Raw genomic sequence first — 21,037 nt, 5'->3', positions numbered from 1 at the left:
GTTAGGGTTAGTTTCAGAATTACTATCTTCTTTTATTATTTTCAGTTGTTGTATTGCTTAATTGATGTAGCATTTTAATTAAATAATTTACCAGTGGTTAAATGTATTTCTATTTTTCCCACCAATAAATTCTACATCTAATCTCTTCTACATCAATAATACATTCTGACAAGTGCTGAGTTGGAATCTGTTGTGATTTTATTTTAACTACTTTAGTATTCTCCTGTAGTGGAAATGTGGAAACAATTTCTGTGATATCCAGGGATGGAATTTTAATAAAATTATCTTCACGACCGTGTTAGCTGAGGTTGAGTGAACTCTATTCTATGCTATCAAGTTAGTCTTAAATTTACGGTAGGAAACTCCTTCGTTTACATGTACACTATGAAATGAAAGTCAGATCAAGCTGTTGAGAATTACCCAAACTGTACGTGAAATTAACTTTCACTTCCCTAAATGTGCTCTTCAGTACAAAACACAAATGAAATTTTGGGGGCAGTGACTATACGTAATCATCAATTACCACTGATCTGAATTTAGGGCAGTGGCGCAGGTGAGAGAATCCATATCTGTTGTTTACCTAGCATTTTTCTAAATAATTGCTAATAATTTCGAAATTCATTGAACATCTCCCTGGTAAATTATTCCGATACCTAACTCGTCTTCGTATAAACGAATATTTGTTCCAATTTGTCCTCTTGATTTCCAAGATTATCTCCATATTGTGATCTTTCCTACTTTTAAAAACACCACTCGAACGTATTCGTCTACTAATGTCATTCCACGCCATCTTTCCCCTGACAGCTCCGAACATATCACCTAGTCGAGCAACTCGTCTCCTTTCTTCCAAGTCTTCCCAGCCCCAACTTAGCAATATTTTCGTAACGCTACTCTTTTGTCGGAAATCCCACAGAAGAAATCGAACTGCTTTTCTTTGTATTTTTGACCGTTCTCAAATCAGGTAATCCTGGTGAGGGGTCCCGTACCCTGGAACCATACTTTAGTTGGGGTCTTACCCTCTCCTTTACATTCTAACTACAACTCCTAAATTCCCTCATAATCGTGTGCAGAGATCTGTACCCTTTGTTTACAATACCGTTTACGTGGTTACCCCAATGGAGTTCTTTCCTGATATTAACACCTAGATACTTACAGTGATCCCCGTAAGGAACTTGCACCCCATCAACGCAGTTACTTATTACCATCACCATTCATTTTAACATTTAAATATTTAAAAAGGTGTCTCAGTGAACTGACAAAGGTTTAACGGTCAATAACAGTTAACAAGAAACAAATCCCTTGGTACGTACGTTGCAGAAAGGTGCCCAGAACCATAACTTCCTATGTTCAACACCAATAAAGTCGATATCTAATCTAAGCTATTCTTGTAATACTTACAAGTTCTTCGTCGCCAAAAAAGTCGGCATCTAATCTAATCTATACTTCTAATTAATTCTAACAAGAGCTGAGTTGAAGACAGTAGTGTGTTTAGGTATCATTGTTTTCTCCTGGAGTGGAAATGTGGGAACAATTTCTGGGGAATCGATGGTTGGATATTTAACTGCGTTGATAGGGTGAAAGTTTCTTATGGGGATAACTGTAAATACTCAGGTGTTAATATAACGAAATATCTTCATTGGGGTAGTCACATAAACGGTAATGTAAATAACAGATCTCCGTACATGATTACGAAGGTATTTAGGAATCGTAGTAACGATGTAAAGGAGAAAGCATATACTTCTCTGGTAATTCAGAACTGCGTTACTTAAGTTGAATCGTCATCTATGATGTTGTTGTCAGGCCTATGAAAATGACTACCCCAGCCAGACCACCTGCAACCTGTGTTACGTTATCAGATTAATACACTCCTCAGCTATTTTGTTATCCTTTTTTGTCAGGCATGTTTAAAATGCAAGGGGTATTTTTTCGTTTAAATGTGACTGGTGATATAGTATTCACAGCCTGGGTACATTCAGTTGTACGTGGAATCTGAACAGTAAGGATATGAATTTTCATATCAAAAAGCCTGCATGCATTGATTGGAGTTCAAACTGCAGACACGTAGGTGGAAAGCCAGTCACAATGCAACTCAGAAAGAAGACCCTGTGGTCTCCCATATTAGTCAGCTCTTCAGGGAGTCCACAAGGCTGAGTGAACCTCATCCTAGCCCTCAGTTGAGAAGTATCAGAAGCCTGGGATAAGACAAGTATCAAATTCATGGGCTCTAGGTAAGGAGAATCAACACCGCTTCTACACCAAGGGCTGACATAAAGACTAGTTATAATTTTTGTAAAAGTTATGTTGATTTTGACACTGTACTCGTTTTATTAACTACAGTTGTAAATTATGTTCGTATTGTGGAGTTTTATGCATTAAATGTCCATGTGGTTAAAGACACATACTTATTACCTTTTTGCACAACCTACAGAGGTTACGACGACTCGGATTCTTCGTGGTAACAATTCACAATCCGTTGGTAGCGTTAAAGAGGGGTATGCTACAACGCTGTCAGGGTAGCATCTTATGTATGTATCCCAAACCCTCGCCCCCTTTTCTCCACGAGGTCGAGTATGAAGTGAGATGAAGCTTCGTAGCAATTTTTTATGACCGGATGACCTTCCTGACGTCAACCTCATCAGAGGAGTTAATGAGATGTACAGTATGATAGTATAAAGGGAGAGAGTGAAACCTGGTACCGGCACATAGCCTATTTCTGTCGAATAGCAACAAGTGGTCTACCCAAGCCCTAACGTCTCCAACGACGGATGAATCACCATCAGGAGCGTCATATGCAGTTTAAATTTGTGGTATGGAATAGTGGACCATCAGCTCCAAGGCCGTCTTTTCATAGAAGGAGCGTTAGATCCCTAAAAGTATCTCAACCTCCGAATAAACCAACTTCCACAGATGTTGGAAGACCTTCCACTGGAGACTAGGAGGAACTTATGGTATCAACATGAGTGCTGTCCATCGCATAGTACAGGATAGCGCTTTTCAGTTCCCAAAATATATTTTGTAGAGAGGATGGTACTCGAGTAGCTGGATACTTTCTCAATAGGATTAAAGTGGAGATAATATGGAAGCCTGGAAATAAATCTCTGTTCGTTGTTAAGATTGGAATTACGCCATAATTATACCAGCTCGGTTATTAGGTGAAATATCCTAATGGAGATAACCGTTTCTCTCTGAAAATGCCACTGGAATGAACAAAAATGTATGGTCACCAAAGAGTTGCAGATGTCCATCGGCTAACGTTCAAAAATGAAGTGTCCTGACACGCTATTCAGGGAGTCAACGTTGAAATCCCCTTTCATTTGTGCAACTGTAGCCCTAATGTTTGGTCTCACTTTTCCTACTGACTTATCTCTGAAGCATTACGCCAACGACTACAGAGAACGTCGCTGCTGAATGCTGCGTACTGCTTCATCAGTTCACGGTGCACTAATGCTTTTATTAATCTCGAAAGTCCAGTCAATGTTTCTCACGGGAAACATTCTTGCTACTCATTTGGGCACCGGTAATCATGTCTCCTTCAACCTTCATTATATCAATCTTCTTGTCTTGGCATTGACACCACGCCCAGTACAGATAAAATAGAGAATGGGGATAACTGCACGCCACCGAGAAATGCCAACTTGAATCATTTGCCTGTCCCTATGAAGTGTACATGTATGTCAGTGTCACTAATTTTTTGGACGTTCGGTGTAAATTAACATCAGTCACCTTTTACTGCATTTACATGTAACTCACGATAGTTAGATACCGGTAAATATTGAAAATGAGACCTCTGAAGTACGTGGTAGAAATCTATTTTCAACATCGTTCCGCGACTATGGCTGAGAAAGAACACAGTACAGTAATAATAATAATAATAATAATAATAATAATAATAATAATAATAATAATAATAATAATAATAAGGTTGTTAGTTTTAGTCCCACTGTCTACTATTACGATTTTGGAAGACGCAGTGGCACAGGAAGTTTTTCGTACAGGATTTTTTCTACGTACCACTCAGTCTACGAAACGAAGCTGGCATACGTGAGCTCCTTCAAATACAACGAGACTAAACCGTGATTAAACTCGCCAAATTGAACTCGAATGGTTAGCAGCCTACTCAGCCCACCAGTGTGTGTATCGTTGAAGAATGAAGTAGTATAGTGGTTTCCACTTTGACACAAATGTATCCTGCCATGGTGGACATCAGTTGACCCTCACCGAGCTCGATAGCTGCAGTCGCTTAAGTGCGGCCAGTGTCCAGTATTCGGGAGATAATAGGTTCGAACCCCACTGTTGGCAGCCCTGAAAATGGTTTTCCGTGGTTTCCCATTTTCACACCAGGCAAATGCTGGGGCTGTACCTTAATTAAGGCCACGGCCACTTCCTTCCCACTCCTAGCCCTTCCCTGTCCCATCGTCGCCATAAGACCTATCTGTGTCGGTGCGACATAAAGCAACTAGCAAAAAATAGTTGACCCTCTGAGTATCCAGTGACACACATTCACAGAAAGTATTGAGTGAGTTAAAATTGTGTTCTTTAAACATTTAAGTTTAGAATACATCCAAGTATGGTTCATGGTGTGGGTTACTGTAGTCACGTCCTAGTCGATAATTTATAGTAATAAATAATGGGAGTCTAGATAGTTCCAGAGGTGGGGTGACAGAACACCAACCATTAAGTACACTCAAGTTGGGAAACTAAGGATCATTAATAAGAATTCTTGAAAGTAACAATTAAAATAATGTTTTATTAGGATGACAAACAAAGCGGCGTATATACGAAAACTGAACTTAGGGAAACAAAAGAAAAACTGAATGAAATATCATTTAATAAAATGATTTGTAACGCGAAGACTTGCAGTAATTCCTGCCATTAGTTCACCACGTGTAGATTCTGATATCTGGACACATTCGGGTAGGAACTGTTGTTTTCTGGTCCTCTCGTACGGCCTGTGTCATTTCTCATAGTATCAGTCTTATTTCCGATTCATGCATTGCCCACTAATTGGACAACGTCTTTCCTGTCCTTAACACTTTATATAATACGCATTATATAATGTGGTAATGATCCCTAATTTCAATATCCAAACCTCCTTGGGTTAGGTTCATGGAGATAATACACTTTTATTCTCCCGTATTACAGAAAAGTAGTGTAACTAAAGATATAACGGAAATACCTCCTGTTCAAGACAAGTCAAAACCGGTCTCTCGCTCACTTTATCTGCCGTCATTGAAATAGCCAGTTCTTAATGAAAGTAACTTTAAGTAGTGCTCTACTCACATATGAAGTGAACTTGTAAACAAAACGGAACCTGCTCTTGTTATCTGCCCTGTCTTCTTTCGTGTAGTAAGAACGACGAGAAAGACCTTCTTCCTCTATCTAATTTTTTTTGCTATTTTGCTTTACGTCGCACCGACATAGGTATGTCTTATGGCGACGATACGATAGGAAAGGCCTTGGAATTGGAAGGAAGCGGCAAATGTCGGGGCTGTACCCTTATTAAGGCCACGGCCGCTTCCTTCTTCCTCTATCATCATGACCATCAGACCCTAAGACGATCAGTAGTTGAGACGTTACACCATCAGATGATAAGACCTTCAGACGCTAAGGTCCTCATACGCTAAGAAGTTAATACCTCCTACGATCCGATGTTAAGATATTACGATATTAAGACCATCTCGAGCTCTTGTCGTTGAAATATATCAGCTCTAAATTCCCCCTCCATCTCCCATATCACATGGTCCAGTATGATCTGATGCTCTATCCCTTCTTCTTTTCATCGCTGTATATCCATCATCGAGTTTCGTAACGTTCATTTCCGTCGGTTGAAAGTTCGCGGGCTTCGTAAAATTCAGGTAGCCAGCTTCAAAAAGTGGGAGTTGACAACTTCCAACTGCCTCGCTCGGAAGTGGAGGGCAGGTTAAGTCTATAATCTCGATGAGGTCCTCTTCGTGGTAAATGGTTAAAATTAGCATGGCGTGTCCGGCCGACTGGCTTGGGCTACTGAAAATCACTGCAAGCTCTTAATACGGGTGATGTTGTAATCCCTTACTCAAAAGTTAACTAGTTCATATTTCGATATTGCTGAGATACAAATAAATGAGATGATGATGCGAAATAGATGTCTAAAAACCATATATATTGAACCCATGACCTTTGTGTCCGAAGAAATTTGAGTCGTAAAGTTACCACATGAGGCCCCATATTACGCGTAATGAGAAGCTCCAATATATATTTATATCGCAGAGGCGACACGAGGCAGGAAGGTGGCTACTTTCTTTCCCACGCTATGAGATGTGACGTCATCCACACGTGTCGAAGGTGAATGGATACAGAATGAAGTATTGGTCAAATAAATATATTTAATCAAATCCCGAATGCAAACTTACAGCTGTATTATCCGTACCGTGAAACCAACTCGCTTGGTCACTTCTAGGAAATTGTAATCTTTGCTATTATATTATGATCCTGTAAAAATGGATAACTGTTCGGACATTAGTTGTCCTTATTGAGTAAAGAAGTAAGATTAATATTTAAATTGTAAACAAATCTCCATTAAATTAAAGAATGAATAGAAAACGTAGTTAATGTATACAAACTGTTTAACATATAATTACTGTGATATGCATATTAAATATTGCTCTATAATCAGCACCATTCCACAGAAGTGTGAATATTCTATTTATTCCATCTAATTAATATATGATGCGAATCGCACGCTCCATAACCGCAGGATAATCCCACTCACATGATATTCAGCAATCACGAGTTTAGCTGCACAGAGGGAGTTATTTAAAAATTCAATTAGTTCAGAATTAATATTAAAAAAGCCTTCTTCTTTAACTGAAATAATCGTGCGTTACTGAGTAGCTTGTATTTGTCCTAATTAAGGTATTTTCACCACCAACAACGGACGGGTTTTATTCGAGTTCTCTAGTAGATCCCTCAGTTTTTAACTCTTTTGGTTTCAATTCACTAAAAGAGTGACGGTTCTGGACAAGTTTCTCTCTAAGATTCCAAACTGCAGTATTTCATTCTGAATGTATTTAACTACATCTCCCAAGAAACCCTAATCCAAGTCATTTTACAAACTCGACTTCACATATTTTTGATGTTAGAAAAGAAACATGGACATTGGAATGTTGCACAGGTAGAAAGGAAAGCAGTATGGTCAAGTGGTCTAGGTTACTGTACTTAGTAGCATATTTGTCTCTTCCTACACTTGTTGTTGCTTAATTTTAAGTAGGCCTACTTACGAAAAACAATGAACATACTCGCGTATTTAATTTATGTGATACAGTGTGACTGTTGTATCTATGCCGGCGGAAATATTTGTAATATTGGAATGTACTGGAAAAGAAGAAGCCGTAGTCTGAACGATAGATACCATACCGGAATTCACCTGTCGTTATAATGGAAAGTCACTCCTAATTTCGGCCTACTTATCATCTGGGTTTTAACTTTCAAAAGCTCTAGGTCTAGGATACAACACTAAATCTACATTCTAGTTTATGTTTATAATAAATAGGAAGAGATAATGACGGGCTGAGTGGCTCAGACGAATGAGGCGCTGGCCTTCTCACCCCAACTTGGCAGGTTCTATCCTGGCTCAGTCCGATTTTTTGAAGGCGCTCAAATTCTTCAGTCTCGTGTTGCTATATTTGCTGGCACGTAAATATCACATGAGCGACTAAATCCAGGCACCTCGGCATCTCCGAAAACCGTAGAAATAGTTAGTGGGACGTAAAGCCAATAACGTTATTATTTTTATTATTGATATCATAAAACATCATACGTATTGTGGCTACTCCGACCACTACTCTTATACCTTCATATCTTCCACATAATATAAATAACATTTGTTTGAGCGCCAGTTGCTTTTTTAAGAAAAACAACAAAATTCGGTAGAGCATACCTCTTATATCAATTATCTCAAGGCGTGAGGTGATAAACTCACATATCTGGCAATATACAGGGATATGGATCAGGACAATATTAAATTACTGTTGCATTTCCACAATTGAGGATTGTACATGGAACTGGAATCACTTATTATAATTAAAAATAAAACTGAGTTTATGACTAAATTTACGTCACAATGAACAATCATTTACGTCTTTTAATTTAACAAAAGAAATATATCGTGAGATTTGCGGTACAAAGAAAAGGAAAATTTTATCTAAACAAAAAAAGCTATTGGCATGAACTTGAAGTGAGATGTGATATCGCCGCTGATTACACTCTTCTTCATGTTATGAATGCATAACATGTCTGATGCTTTAATTACCTGTTGTCTGCATACACCGCTGTTGAACTTGAAAATTCTTGGGAAAACCTGTGAGCTGAAGTCGGGAGCCGTTAGTTGTAATCTTCTTATATAACAAGGAGTTGGCCTACATACCATGTACGCGTGTAGGGAGCTCCAATGTAATTACGTCCACTCAATATATTTTAAATAATTGGAAAATATTATTGAAACATCTTGTGAAGTCCATCCTCACAAGAAGATGATGTTTCTTTATCAGCATAGTACCCGTCTCTGCTCGGATACAAGCACCACTTGTAGACTTCCTCGATGATTACCTCTTCAAACACTTAGCTCTGACCATCACACTAAGACCACTTCTTCCATTTGATACATCTGACTGTTACATATGATCTGCACGATATCAACTGCTTATGAACTGAGTAAGAACAGAATCCCTCTCCCCACCGTCGCCTTGACTTTATATAACCTCGCGATGACGACTCATCTCCCCACTCACTGTTCATCCCTTCCACTTCAACATACAGTAGCTGGCGAATACTGACACTTGGTCGCAATCACGTGTCCACGCACTGATGTCATCAGTCAAGTGTTGTCTAAGCGTACCCAAGCGGTCCGAGAAAGACTATACCGAATGCGTCACCGGGAAATCTCCTTGTACACAACATTCCCAGTTAAACATAGCCTCGATTGCAAAATACTATGCCAGCTCATCTAGCCAAAGTTACAAGCCACAGCATGACAATATGAAACCAACAAATCTCACTTACTACAATACAGAATAATTACAAACATATTCACTTAACCTATGATTAAATACAATAATATACGCGATACCTAATTATTACAGTCTAAATGATGAGAAACAGCATATATAAAATCTAATGAATCGGGTTAATAATAATAATAATAATAATAATAATAATAATAATAATAATAATAAATACTGAATGGAATCTGTAACCCTGTTGTACGGTTACAGAACGCCTCCCTCATGAAATAATCGATTAAATGAATCGATTGATTCATGAAATATCTACACAATCACCTGAAATCGAGTACACCATAGATACATGTATAAAAATGCCCTTTACAAATTTGGTACATAGTATCATCCATCTGGATGTTCGTTGTTACACATATAAAACATTTATCAATTATCATTTTCACTTTGATTATACAGTATTATTTACATACAGATTACATTTCTTTCTCACATCTGTCGTTTCAAACGTTCATTGAGTGTTCAAAAGTAATTCTCGAAGACATTTCATTAGATACACTGTCTCCAAGCACTGGAGTTTATTGCACTGCCGTGCTCACTTAATATCACAACACACGCTAATTTCACTGAAGTCCTGTTCGCAATGCCAGCTTCATAAAACATGGTGAATTAACATAATAATGAAAATTAATCAACAAACTCACATGATATATTTCTTAAGATTTCTTATATTGTATGTGCCTACGATATTTCCTTCCTTGTCTTCTAATGAATAAGCACATTTCCCAATCCGTTTCACTACGGTGAGGTATCCCTGATATAACAAGAAAAACTTAGAAAATTGACCAGCTTCTGCTGATGACGGGAGTGGCACTCTGAGTAAAACCTTGTCACCAAGCTCAAATTCATCCAAAGTAGACTTACAAAAATTATCATGCACAATCTTACCGTGTTATCCTTCTTAGGTATAATAACAAGTGGATTTAAATTAGGACTACATGATGGTTCAATTATATTATAATCTAGCATAATGTCAATCTGCTCTTCAACAGCGCTAGCGTATTTTAACGGAATCGGATATTTCGGTCCTACAAAAGTTAAGTTATCAATAACATTAAATTTGTGTTCGTAAAGATGTGTTCTACCAGGCCGATCGCTAAAAACATCACTATGTGATATCAATAATTCACACAATTCGTCCTTCTGACTTTCCGCTAACTTACATTTCTCCACTGTCTCATACAATTCATCTCTAGAATCTCTCTGTATAGACACATGGCAGACATCAATATTTTTCCTCATATTAGGAATTTCACAAGATCCTTCCGTACTAGAACACACTTTATTCGCACTAATTTCTGACAAAACATCATATGGTAAACTGACTTCCCTGCTACTCTTTCCCCAAATAAGATTGACATTACACAGATCAAAATTTAATTTAGCCTTGTGACACGTTAACCAGTCGGTACCTAAAATAACGGCATAAACTAAATTAGGCACAACTAAGCATGGTTGGAAAATACATTCTCCACTTATGTTAATGGGGACAGCTATTTGTTTATTCACTCTTTGAGACTTGTTTCCAACAGCTGTTACGATGAACGTATTCCTCACTGGAATTTCCGCTACCTCATACTTCTCTCTCAAAACTTCCTCATACAGCTTGGAATTTACACATGACTTCTCACTACCAGAGTCCAACAAAATCTTAACTTTTCTGCCCCATATCAGCAGTTCAATCGTCGGTGTAACAGTAACACTACTTAAATTATCCTCATTACATAATATAAGATCACTTAACAAATCTTGCCTTATATCTAAATTTAAATTACACTTATAAAATTTATTGTCTACGATTAAGTCGTCACTTAAAACATTTCAATTATTGCTACTTAGGTCACAATCATGTTCACTTACAACTATAGGCTGGTCGACATTAACATACTTATCTACCTTATACGTGAACTTACCATTTACGGACTGTCTCAGTGACCTGTTTATACAGTCCGTTGCGCGTTTAAAGTACTTGGTTCGGTTACGACTTGTTGGTTACACACCTCAGTCGGCCTCCCCTGTTGCCTATTTCCTCTAGCGTCATTATTATTATTATTATTATTATTATGGCCTGTATTCTCCCGCCTCCCAGCTTCTGGTTGATTACCATAATCACGCCTCCCAGTCCTGAAATTTTCCGAACTATTTTGATAATTTCTCTCCCTGTGGAAATTATTATTAGGTCTCTCCTGATATTCTCTTCTGTAGTTACGACTATTCATAGTCCTGTCCTGATTATTAGATTGGTTACTCCTTCCTTCTACATTCCTATTTAGTGTCCTACTATTATTCAAGCTACTACCTAAAGCATCAAAACTTTCCAACAAAATCTCCATTTCCTTAATAGTCTCCACTCTTTGCATACAAACAGCTTCTCTTATTCTATCGGGATAGTGCTTAGCCATAACTCTAACTATATCAGCCTCAGGTCCAATACATTCTAAATTTCTCCACACCAAAACATGAGCCAAAAAGTATTCAGTCATTCTAACACCCTCGTTAGAATTATACCTGCCAAACATTACTCTCTCTCTCTCTCTACTCTGAACACCTTCACTCCAAAATTTAGCCATGAATTTCTCCTTAAATTCAGTTAGACTAGACATCGAGCTTTTATATACTTGAAACCAAGACTTAGTTTCTCCTACGAAAGCATTAGATAAGATCTCCAATACAGTTTCCCAGCTAATAATATTGTCTCTTAATTGAACAGCAAATTTCTTCTCTACTACTCTCATAAATTCCATCGGGTTGAATTCTTTCCCAGAAAACTTAGGTAAATCATAATCTCTGGTGATTAAACCATTATTTACAATTATTTCACGTACATTCTTACTATCACGCACTTCTTGCTGGAGTACTCTCTGGCAACACAGAAATTTTTCTTCCACTGTTTCCTCAGCCCTTTCTTGAATTTTTCTTAATTCCTCTTGCAACTTTTCTTCCGATTCTCTCACCTTCTGTGATAATGATTTTTGTTCACTCTCTAGATCACCTACTTCTCCAAGTTTTCTTTCCACATGTTCTACCCTACTAATACATTTCCTAGTTTCTTGCCCCACTGTATTGGTTATCTTTTCAAACCTTTCTTCTACTAACTCATTGATTTCTCCTTTATTAGACTCGATCTTGGCGCCTAATTCATCAATCTGTTTGAAGCATGTCTCACTAATTTGCTCTATTTCCGTATGGAGATTGCTCCGACCCAATTCCATCTCAGCTCTGATGTCACTACACTCCCTATTTACCTTACTTTCTAAATTATTAATTTGCTTACTTATTTCTAACACCTTATGATCTATCTTATTACTAACATCATCAATCTTCTTATTAATACTATTTATGGCATTACTCTGAGCTTCAATTTTCTCACTAATGACCGCTTCAATTTTCTCACTCATAATATTATTCTGAGATTCAATTTTCTCACTCATAATATTATTCTGAGATTCAATTTTCTCACTAATGGCATTATTCTGCTCAGTCATTTTGGACATCAGCAAATTAAATAAACCCAGGTCAATCACCCCTTTACTTGGATCTTACGTGACAGCGTTTTCCTCAGTTTCTACTATTTTCTGACTTTCAGCAGGTCCCACCTTAGTCACCAACTTCCTATTTATGTTACCACCTTGGATTTCCTTGGACACAATAACCTCAGCCTCATCACCTGACTGCATATTGCTATCCTTGTCCATCTTCGGTTTCCTACTAATTTTTCGCGATCTCAAAGCTATTTCCCCTTGCACTTCCTCTGACATTACCCCTTAAATACAAACTTCAACAAAATGACTTTCCTAACATTACTCGGTGAATTTAACATGTGCGTACTCATTAAAAAAACTGATCCATGTATATTGCCATTCAGAAACACTTTTTCTGAACCTTTCGAGTCCCACGTTGCTGGCGACACGTTGTTGCTACTCCGACCACTACTCTTATACCTTCATATCTTCCACATAATATAAATAACATTTGTTTGAGCGCCAGTTGCTTTTTTAAGAAAAACAACAAAATTCGGTAGAGCATACCTCTTATATCAATTATCTCAAGGCGTGAGGTGATAAACTCACATATCTGGCAATATACAGGGATATGGATCAGGACAATATTAAATTACTGTTGCATTTCCACAATTGAGGATTGTACATGGAACTGGAATCACTTATTATAATTAAAAATAAAACTGAGTTTATGACTAAATTTACGTCACAATGAACAATCATTTACGTCTTTTAATTTAACAAAAGAAATATATCGTGAGATTTGCGGTACAAAGAAAAGGAAAATTTTATCTAAACAAAAAAAGCTATTGGCATGAACTTGAAGTGAGATGTGATATCGCCGCTGATTACACTCTTCTTCATGTTATGAATGCATAACATGTCTGATGCTTTAATTACCTGTTGTCTGCATACACCGCTGTTGAACTTGAAAATTCTTGGGAAAACCTGTGAGCTGAAGTCGGGAGCCGTTAGTTGTAATCTTCTTATATAACAAGGAGTTGGCCTACATACCATGTACGCGTGTAGGGAGCTCCAATGTAATTACGTCCACTCAATATATTTTAAATAATTGGAAAATATTATTGAAACATCTTGTGAAGTCCATCCTCACAAGAAGATGATGTTTCTTTATCAGCATAGTACCCGTCTCTGCTCGGATACAAGCACCACTTGTAGACTTCCTCGATGATTACCTCTTCAAACACTTAGCTCTGACCATCACACTAAGACCACTTCTTCCATTTGATACATCTGACTGTTACATATGATCTGCACGATATCAACTGCTTATGAACTGAGTAAGAACAGAATCCCTCTCCCCACTGTCGCCTTGACTTTATATAACCTCGCGATGACGACTCATCTCCCCACTCACTGTTCATCCCTTCCACTTCAACATACAGTAGCTGGCGAATACTGACACTTGGTCGCAATCACGTGTCCACGCACTGATGTCATCAGTCAAGTGTTGTCTAAGCGTACCCAAGCGGTCCGAGAATGACTATACCGAATGCGTCACCGGGAAATCTCCTTGTACACAACATTCCCAGTTAAACATAGCCTCGATTGCAAAATACTATGCCAGCTCATCTAGCCAAAGTTACAAGCCACAGCATGACAATATGAAACCAACAAATCTCACTTACTACAATACAGAATAATTACAAACATATTCACTTAACCTATGATTAAATACAATAATATACGCGATACCTAATTATTACAGTCTAAATGATGAGAAACAGAATATATAAAATCTAATGAATCGGGTTAATAATAATAATAATAATAATAATAATAATAATAATAATAATAATAATAATAATAATAATAATAATAAAGATAAATACTGAATGGAATCTGTAACCCTGTTGTACGGTTACAGTATATACATACATACATGCATACATACTTCATTATAGGCTGTTATACCTTTCAGCATTCAGTCTGCAAACCTCTGTGAATTTACCATACGTCGCCACAATTCTCTATTTGCAATTAGTGCTGTGGCTTCATTTAGTTCTATACCTCTTATCCTTAAATCGTTAGAAACTGAGTCTAACCATCATCGTCTTGGTCCACATCTACTTTTCTTACCCACAATAACAGAGTCCATTATAATCCTAGGTAACCAATCTTCCTCCATTCGCCTCACATGACCCTACCACCGAACCCGGTTTATGCGTACAGCTTTATCCATCGAGTTCACTCGTAACTTAGCCTTTATCTCCTCATTTCGAGTATCCTCCTGTCATTTTTCCCACCTGTTTGTACCAGCAAATATTCTCGCTACTTTCATGTCTGTCACTTCTAATTTATGAATAAGATATCCTGAGACCATCCAGCTTTCGCTCTCGTGAAGCAAAGTTGGAATGAAAACAGACCGATGTAAAAATAGTTTCGTCCGGGAGCTGACTTCCTTCTTTACAGAATAGTCTTGATCGCAACTGCGAGCTCACTGCATTAGCTTTACTGCACCTTGATTCAATCTCATTTACTATATTACCATCCTGGGAGAACACACACTTGAAATCATCCACCTGTTCCAGGTTTGTATCACCAGTCTGACATTCAATTCTCATGGATTACCTGTTGACATCAGTTTAGTCTTCGAAAAGCTAATTTTCATACCATACTCACTGCACCAATTTTCAAGTTTGGAGATGTTAGACTGCAGGCTTTCAGCACAATCTGCCATTAAGACCAAATCGTCAATGTAAGCCAGACTGCTCACTATATTTTCACCTAACTGAATCCCTCCCTGTATTTGTATACCTTTCAACAGATGATCCATGTAAACAACGAACAGCAAAGGTGAAATGTTACTGCCTTGTCTAACCCCTGTATGTACCATGAACAAAGAAGTGATTCTACCATCAATTCTCACTGAAGCCCAATTGTCAACATGAATGTTTTTGATTTATTTTAATAATCTACCCTTAATCCCATAGTCCTCCGGTATGGTGAACATCTTTTCCCTCGATACCCTGTCATATGCTTTCTCTAGATCTACGAAACATAAACACAACTGTCTAATCCTCTCGTAGAATTTTTCAATTACCTGGCGCATACTGAAAATATGATCCTGACTGCCCCTCTGTGGTCTGAAACCACAATGGTTTTCATCCAACTTCCTCTCAACCACGGATCGCGCCCTCTCTTCCAAGATGCCAGTGAATACTTTGTCTGATATACTAATCAATGGGATACCTCGATAGTTGTTGCAATCATTCCTATTCCCTTGCTTATAAATAAGTGCAATCTGAAGGTACCTTACCCACATTCCATGCTAATCTTACTACTCTATGAAGCCATTTCAACCCTGCCTTCCCGTTATACTTCACCATTTCAGGTGTAATTTCACCTCTTCCTGCTGCTTTACGACATTGGAGTTTATTTACCATGCTTTCCACTTCCTCAAGAGTAATTTAACCAACACCACCTTCCTCCGCCGCATAAGCTCGGTTGTTCGCGACACCAACATGAAGATTTCCTTTTATGTTAAGGAGATTTTCAAAATATTCCCTCCACCTGTCCAGTAATTCCCTGGGATCTATTATGAGTTTACATGAATTAACTAAAACACTGTTCATTTCCTTTTTCCTTCCCTTCCTAGGATTCTTTACTACTGTCCAGGAAGGTTTGTCAGCAGCTTGACTTAGCCTTTCCAGGTTATTACCAAAATCTTCCCACGACTTCTTTCTGGATTCAACAAACATTTGTTTTGCCAAGTTTCTTTCATCTACGTAAAGGGGGAAAGGGGGAATTGTAGAAGATAGGTGGTTGAATGTTCTAAGGGGAAGTTGACTGCAGTCTAAGGGCTCTATTCACCATCAATATTCAGACAGTTGTCTGTGAGAAATCGGTACCAGTCACTGCAGGCAGAGCAACAGAAGGAAGATGAGGAACGGGGAACTGTTGCTCATAATTTTGGAAGGAGGGGGAAGGGACAAGATAGTACAGGGAAATGTAGTGTAGAGGATAGGTAAAGACAATTGGGACAGGGTCATGTGGAGTGGGGGATAAAAGGGAGGAGGAAGTAGCTTCTGCAGCTGTCGGGGAAGATAGGGCTGACCAAGAGGGGGGGATCAAATGAGGTGGGTAAGGATGAAAATCTGGTCATGGGGATTCCATTGTTAGACATGTGGGGAAAGTGTGTGGAGGAAAGGGAACCAGGGTAGAGTGTTATCCAGGAATTATTTTGAAGCAAATGTTGAAGAATGTAGAAGAGAAGGAGAAGGGAAAGAAGAAGGTGGTAGTGTTTCACGTTGGTACCATCAACGTAAGGCAAGCAGTTTTAAATACCGACATAGTTGGGGATGTGTGGAATATGGTAAATGCAGCATGGGTGAAATGTAAGGAAGCGGATATGTTTATCAGTGTGATACTGTGTAGGAGGGATACTGAATGGTTGCTGATTGGGGATTTAAATGAGAATATGGGGTGGATATGTGGGAAACTGGGAGTGAGATTCTACATCCTAATGGGTGGGTAGGAGACAGGGATCTGCGCTCAGATGGCTTTCACTTAAACCACAGTGGTACGTATAAGAGAGAAAATTTGTTTAGAAGTGTTATAGGTAGGTACATTCAGAGAAACGGGGTGATCTCGGGAGCGGTGATAAGGGTACAGTAATCTAGAAGTAAGGATGGCATAAAAATTTTAGTGTTGAACTGTAGAAGTATTCTAAAGAAAAGAATATAATTAAGTTATTTAATAGATATATACTTACCAGATATTGTAATACGAGTTAAGGCTGAGAAATGATATAATAGATGCAGGAATTTTCTCACGGAACTAGAGTATGTATCGTAGAGATAGGAATGGAAGGAGAGGTAGTATTCATTCTCGCGAAAGAAGAGTTTTTAAGCCACGAAAACGTTAAACATGACAAACATGAAATTCAAGGTGTAAGGGTTATTTCTAAAGATAATAGGCAACTTGATATCTCTGGAGTTTACAGACCGGGAAATGGTAGCGCTGGCGCTGATTCAAAATTATTTGATAAGATAATCAGCTGTGTCGGAAACGACATGGAAAGGAATGTAAATTATAGCGAGAGATCTCAATTTGCCAAATATCAGTTGGGAAGGTAATGTGAACGACAAGAAGCATGACCAACAAATGGCAGATAATTTAATATGGGGAAGGACAGCTGATTCAGAAAGTGATCTGTTAAACCTAGAGAAACCGAAGTAATAGATGTTCTTAGTGATCACGAAGACGTTTTCGTCGTAGTTAAAAATAAATAAAATAGAAACGACTGTCTTAAGGATAGGACTATTAAGCAGCATCATATGGCTGATAAAATAGGCATGAGGGAGTTTTTAAAAATGTATCTATGATCGGAGTAAAATGGTAAAGACAATCTAAAGAGACTTTGGGATGTGTTTAAAGCAATTGTTGAGGAATGTGAAATCAGGATTTTATCTTTAAGGGTGGTGAGGAATGGTAAAATCCCACTATATTATAACAGATAAATAAAGGGTCTAAGAAGGAGGTGCAGACTGGAAGGAAGTAGAGTTAGAAAAGGCTGTGGAATAAAGGAAAAATTGAAGGAACATACTACGAAATTGAATCTAGCAAAGAAGTCAGCTAAGGAAAACATGATGGCAAGCATAGTTGGCAGCCATAAATGTTTTTGTGAAGAATGGAATAGTATACATAGGTACTTTAAGGCAGAAACAGGTTTCAAGAAGGACATTCCACGAATCATTAATGAACAAGGGAAGCGTATATGTGAGGATCTTCAAAAGGCATACGTATTCATTAAGCAGTTTGTAGAGATTGATGGTTACAAGGATAATGTTCAGATAGAGGAGGTGACTAACGCTAAAGAAATATTAAAATTTACCAATGATAACAAAGACATTTACAAACTTCTTCTTCTTCTACTTCTACCGCTTTTCCCACACCTGTGGGTAGAGAGTGCGAACTGGTCGCACATGTTGATTTGGCCCTGTTTTACGTCTGGATGCCCTTCCTGACGCCAACCTTGTATGAAAGGATGTAATAACTATTGCGTGTTTCAGTGGTGGTTGATAGTGTAATTTTTTTCTGAATATGAAAAAGGCACAGACCCCCAGTCCCCGAGACAGAATAATTAATCATACACGATTAAAATCCCCGAAGCGGCCGGGAATCGAACCCGGGACCCTCTGAAACGAAGGCCTCAAGGTTGACCATTCAGCCAATGAGTCGGACAGCAATGACATTTACATTAAGATAAAAAATTTGTAAACTAGAAAAGCAGTTGGAACTGATAATACGCTGACTGACAGAGCAAATGCAACACCAAGAAGGAGTGGTTCGAAAGGGATGAAAGTTGGGGAAAAAACAGAGACGGCACGGACGAATAATTGATGTTTATTTCAAACCGATATGCAGGTTACACAATGCGCACGGCATCGACTCAGTAGGATGTAGGACCACCGCGAGCGGCGATGCACGCAGAAACACGTCGAGGTACAGAATCAATAAGAGTGCGGATGGTGTCCTGAGGGATGGTTCTCCATTCTCTGTCAACCATTTGCCACAGTTGGTCGTCCGTACGAGGCTGGGGCAGAGTTTGCAAACGGCGTCCAATGAGATCCCACACGTGTTCGATTGGTGAGAGATTCGGAGAGTACGCTGGCCACGGAAGCATCTGTACACCTCGTAGAGCCTGTTGGGAGATGCGAGCAGTGTGTGGGCGGGCATTATCCTGCTGAAACAGAGCATTGGGCAGCCCCTGAAGGTACGGGAGTGCCACCGGCCGCAGCACATGCTGCACGTAGCGGTGGGCATTTAACGTGCCTTGAATACGCACTAGAGGTGACGTGGAATCATACGCAATAGCGCCCCAAACCATGATGCCGCGTTGTCTAGCGGTAGGGCGCTCCACAGTTACTGCCGGATTTGACCTTTCTCCACGCCGACGCCACACTCGTCTGCGGTGACTATCACTGACAGAATAGAAGCGTGACTCATCGGAGAACACGACGTTCCGCCATTCCCTCATCCAAGTCGCTCTAGCCCAGCACCATGCCAGGCGTGCACGTCTATGCTGTGGAGTCAATGGTAGTCTTCTGAGCGGACGCCGGGAGTGCAGGCCTCCTTCAACCAATCGACGGGAAATTGTTCTGGTCGATATTGGAACAGCCAGGGTGTCTTGCACATGCTGAAAAATGGCGGTTGACGTGGCGTGTGGGGCTGCCACCGCTTGGCGGCGGATGCGCCGATCCTCGCGTGCTGACGTCACTCGGGCTGCGCCTGGACCCCTCGCACGTGCCACATGTCCCTGCGCCAACCATCTTCGCCACAGGCGCTGCACCGTGGACACATCCCTATGGGTATCGGCTGCGATTTGACGAAGCGACCAACCTGCCCTTCTCAGCCCGATCACCATACCCCTCGTAAAGTCGTCTGTCTGCTGGAAATGCCTCCGTTGACGGCGGCCTGGCATTCTTAGCTATACACGTGTCCTGTGGCACACGACAACACGTTCTACAATGACTGTCGGCTGAGAAAGCACGGTACGAAGTGGGCCATTCGTCAACGCCGTGTCCCATTTATCGTTCGCTACGTGCGCAGCACAGCGGCGCATTTCACATCATGAGCATACCTCAGTAACGTCAGTCTACCCTGCAATTGGCATAAAGTTCTGACCACTCCTTCTTGGTGTTGCATTTGCTCTGTCAGTCAGTGTATTTCTGGGAATATAATAAAGACAATTTGTTTGGGATATACAGTATTACAATATCTGAAGTAATTTTGTGATAATTGTATGCATGATGGAGCTATACCAAATGAATGGAGAGTTGCTATAGTAGCCCCTGTGTACAAAGGAGAGGGTGACAGACATAAAGTTGAAAATTACAGGCCAGTCAGCTTGATATGTATTGCAAGGGAACTTTGGGAAAGCATTCTTTCTGATTATATTAGAGATGGTTGAGTAATTATTAACTGGTTCGTTAGAAGACTGCTTGGGTTTAGGAAAGGTTATTACACTGAAGCTCAACTTGCAGGATTCCAGCATGGTATAGCAGACATCTTGGATTCAGGAGATCGAATGGACTGTATCGCGATTGACCTGCGTAAGGCATTTGAAAGGGTTGATCATAGGAAGCTACTGGCAACATGAGTGCAATTGGAGTAGACCAAAGAGTGACTGAAAGGGTTGCTATATTTCTAGAAAATAGATGTCAGAGAATTAGAGTAGGCGAAGCTTTATCTGACCCTGTAATAATTAAGAGGGGAATTCCTCAAGGCAGTATTACTGGACCTTAATATTTTCTTAAACAAATGATATGAGTAAAGAAGTGAAATCAGAGATAAGGCCTTTTGATGTTATTCTGCATAGAGCTATAAATAAGTAACAAGATTGTGAGCAACTGCAAAATGACCTCAATAATATTGTGAGATGGACAGCATGCATTGGTATGATGATAAACGGGGTTAAAAGTCAAGTTGCGAGTTTCACAAATATGATAAGTCCTCTCAATT

Source organism: Anabrus simplex, chromosome 2, assembly GCF_040414725.1.
Source record: "Anabrus simplex isolate iqAnaSimp1 chromosome 2, ASM4041472v1, whole genome shotgun sequence".
Taxonomy (NCBI): Eukaryota; Metazoa; Arthropoda; class Insecta; order Orthoptera; family Tettigoniidae; genus Anabrus; species Anabrus simplex.
The sequence above is the reverse complement of the archived record's forward strand: the minus strand, read 5'-3'. Positions refer to the sequence as shown.